Raw genomic sequence first — 3,988 nt, 5'->3', positions numbered from 1 at the left:
TAGAGACGGGGTTTCACCGTGTTAGCCAGGATGGTCTCGATCTCCTGACCTCGTGATCCGCCCGTCTCGGCCTCCCAAAGTGCTGGGATTACAGGCTTGAGCCACCGCGCCCGGCTCAATTTCTTTAAAAGACAATTGACTATATAAAGCAAAATAATACCAATGTATTGTGGGGGTTATAATACATTTTCAGGTAAAATATATATCAAAGCAACACAAAGGATGAAGGAATTACAGGATAATGTTTTAAGGTTCTCACATTTTTTCTTAATTCAAGGTAATCTGTGATGCGTTAAAAATACACATTGCCAGCTAGGCGCAGTGGTTCACACCTGTAATCTCAGCACTTTGGGAGGCCGAGGCAGGCAGATCACGAGGTCAGGAGTTCGAGACCAGCCTGGCCAACATAGTGAAACTCCGTCTCTACTAAAAATTCAAAAAATGAGCTGGGCGTGGTGACAGGCACCTGTAATCCCAGCTACTCGGGAGGCTGAGGCAGAAGAATCTCTTGAACCCAGGAGGCGGAGGTTGCAGTGAGCCAAGATCGTGCCATTGCACTCCAGCCACCTGGGCAACACTGCAAGACTCTGTCTAAAAAAAAAAAAAAAGGAAGAAAATACACATTGCCTTTTCCCTCCACGATTTCTCTCTGCTGCAGTGCATTACTTGATTCCGGGGGCTCCATTTGTCTGCCTGCGAGCTACTCACTTCCCAGGACTACACCGCTGACCTCCGCCACTATCAGACTCCTTCTGATGGCCCTACTGCACAGGTGGGAACATCTTTCCCCCATCTTCAGAAAGTTTGAAGAGTGGAGAAGAAGGGAATGTGAACGTGAAGAGGAGGCTCCACCTGGAGCTGAGGCACCAGACCCCACCCGCTGTTCTAGAACTCGTCTTGGACAATTGCCAATCAAGTGATGGAAAAATTGAGGGCTTTACAGCTGAATTTGTGAACTTAGAGTTCCCCCGTTTGATAACTGTAGGCTTGATTTCATTTCCAAATCTCCCCGGGCTGCCATGACAATAGAGTCTTTGGAGATCTGGACATGTTAGAAACTCACATGTCTAAACTTAGATGGAAATACACTGAAAGATATCAGAACCTTAGAACCTTTGAAAAAGTTGGAACGTCTAAAGAGCCTGGACCGCTTAAACTGTGAGGCTACTAACCTGAATGACGACTGGGAGAGCGTCTTCAAGCTCCTGCCCCAGCTGACATACCTTGATCACTGTGACCAAGAGGACCAGGAAGCCCCCAACTCAGATGCCGAGGGGGATGATGTAGATGACAAAGAGGAGGATGAAAAAGGAGAAAATGAGGAAAATGAGGAGGATAAGGATAGTGAAAAGGAAGAGTTTGATGGAGACAAGGATGAAGATGAAAGTGAAGATATAGACTGTGAAGAAGGTGAAGATGAAATCAGTAAGGAGGAAGAAGAATTGGGGCATGATGAAGGGGTTGATGAAGATGAAAATAAAATAAATAACAGATGGTTGGCCTAAACCCAACTATATCAGTAACTACATTAAATGTAAATGGAATAAATGCTCCAATTAAAAGGTGGTAATTGAATGGGCACAGTGGCTCACACCTATAATCGCAGCACTTTGGGAGGCCGAGGCAGGTAGATCACCTAAGGCCAGAAGTTCGAGACCAGCTGGCCAACATAGTGAAACCCCATCTCTACTAAAATTACAAAAAAAAATGGCCAGGCGTGGTGGCTCACGCCTGTAATCCCAGCACTTTGAGAGGCCAAGGCAGGTGGATCACAAAGTCAGGAGTTTGAGACCAGCCTGGCCAACATGATGAAACCCTGTCTCTACTAAAAATACAAAAAGTAGCCAGGCATGGTGGTACATGCCTGTAATCCCAGCTACTCAGGAGGCTGAGGCAGGAGAATCACTTGAAACCAGAAGGAGGAGGTTGCAGTGAGCCGAGATTGTGCCACTGCACTCCAGCCTGGGCAACAAGAGTGAAACTCCATCTCAAAAAAAAACACAAAAAATTAGCCAGGCATGATGGCAGACGCCTATAACCCCAGCAACTCCTACTAAGGCAGAATCGCTTGAACCCGGGAGGCTGAGGTTGCAGTGAGTGGAGATTGCACCACTGCACTCCAGTCTGGATAACAAGAGCAAGACTTTGTCTACAGGAAAAAAAAAAAAAGAACAAACTCAATAATTGAAAGATGGTATAAAAGGCCAGGTCCAGTGGCTCACACCTATAATCCTAGCACTTTGGGAGACCAAGGCCAGGAGTTAGAGACCAGCCTGACCAACATGGCAAAACCTCATCTCTGCTAAAAATACAAAAATTAGCCAAGCCTAGTGGTGGATGCCTGTAATCCCAGCTACTCAGGAGGCTGAGACAGGAGAATCACTTGAACCTGGGAGGAAGAGTTTGCAGTGAACTGCGATCCCACCACTGCGCTCCAACCTGGGTGACAGAGCAAGACTCTGTCTCAAAAAAATATAAAAGAAGCTATAAAAATAAAATAGGCCGGGCGTGATAGTTCACGCCTATAATCCCAGCACTTTGGGAGACCGAGGCGGGCAGATCATGAGGTCAGGAGATCGAGACCATCCTGGCTAACATGATGAAACCCCGTCTCTACTAAAAATATGAAAAATTAACCAGGCATGGTGGCAGGCGCCTGTAGTCCCAGCTACTCGGGAGGCTGAGGCAGGAGAATGGCATGAACCCGGGAGGCAGAGCTTGCGGTGAGCCAAGATTGCACTACTGCACTCCAGCCTGGGCGACAGAGCAATACTCCGTCTCAAAAAATAAAATAAAATAAAATAAAATAAAATAAAATAAAAATAAAATTGAGACAGGAGGATCACTTGAGCCCAGAAGCTCAAGACCAGCCTGGGCAACATAGTGGGACCCTGTTTCTACAAAAACATTAAAACATTAGCCAGGCGTGATGGGGTGCACCTGTAGTCCCAGCTCTTTGGAAGGATGAGGTAGGAGGATCACTCGAGCCCAGGAGGTAGAGGCTGCAATAAGCCATGAGCACACCACTGGATTCCAGCCTGGGTGACAGAGTTGAGACCTTATCTCAAAAAAATAAATAAATAAAAATAAAAATTAAGCCAGGCACAGCGGCTCACACTTATAATCCCAGCATGTTGGGAGGCTGAGGCGGCAGATTGCTTGAGCCCAGGAGTTCAAGACCAGCCTGGGAAACCCAACAAAAACCTTTGTCTCTACCAAAAATAAAAAAAGTAGGCAGGTGTGATGGCACATGCCTGTAGTACCAGCCACTTGGGAGGCCGAAGTGGGTGGATGGCTTGAGCCCAGAAGGTTAAGGCTGCAGTGAGCTGAGATCAAGCCACTGCACTCCAACCTGGGCAACAGAGCAAGATTCTGTCTCAAAAAAATAAATAAATAAATAATTTGAATTTAAGTTAGATTAAATTAAATCCAATATAAGCAGAAGGATGGAAATAAAGATAAGAGAGAAAATGAATAAAATTACAAACAAAAAGATAAAGAAAATTGTGACAAAACCATGGCCCCTCGAAGATGCCCATGTCCCTAGAGTCTGTCAACATGTTACAATTCATGGTAAAGAGGTACTAAGATTGCAGGTTAAATTAAGGCTGCTAAAATAGGGAGATTGTCCTGAATTATTTGGGTGGGCCTAACATAATCACAAGTTTCTTAAAAGTAGAAGTAGAGGCCGGGCACAGTGGCTCATGCCTGTGATCCCAGCACTTTGGGAGGCTGAGACAAGTGGATCATTTGAGGTCAGGAGTTTGAGACCAGCCTGGCCAATGTGGTGAAACTTCATCTCTACTAAAAATACTATATATATCTAGCATGCCTGTAATCCCAGCTACTGGGGGAGACTGAGGCAGAAGAATCACTTGAACCCGGGAGATGGAGGTTGCACGGAGCCGAGATCATGCCACTGCACTGCAGCCTGGGCAACAAAGCAAGACTCTTTCTCAAAAAAAAAAAAAAAAAAGAGTAAAAATAG

General features: G+C 45.7%; 1 pseudogene; it reads left to right on the top strand.

The window, feature by feature from the left end:
* LOC112633181 overlaps positions 1–1,475 on the top strand; it is a 35,112-nt pseudogene extending 33,637 nt beyond the window's left edge.
* Positions 1,476–3,988: the final 2,513 nt, after the last annotated feature.

This window comes from Theropithecus gelada, chromosome 10, assembly GCF_003255815.1.
Source record: "Theropithecus gelada isolate Dixy chromosome 10, Tgel_1.0, whole genome shotgun sequence".
Taxonomy (NCBI): Eukaryota; Metazoa; Chordata; class Mammalia; order Primates; family Cercopithecidae; genus Theropithecus; species Theropithecus gelada.
Note: the sequence above shows the minus strand (reverse complement) of the source record. Positions and strands in the feature narration are given on the sequence as shown.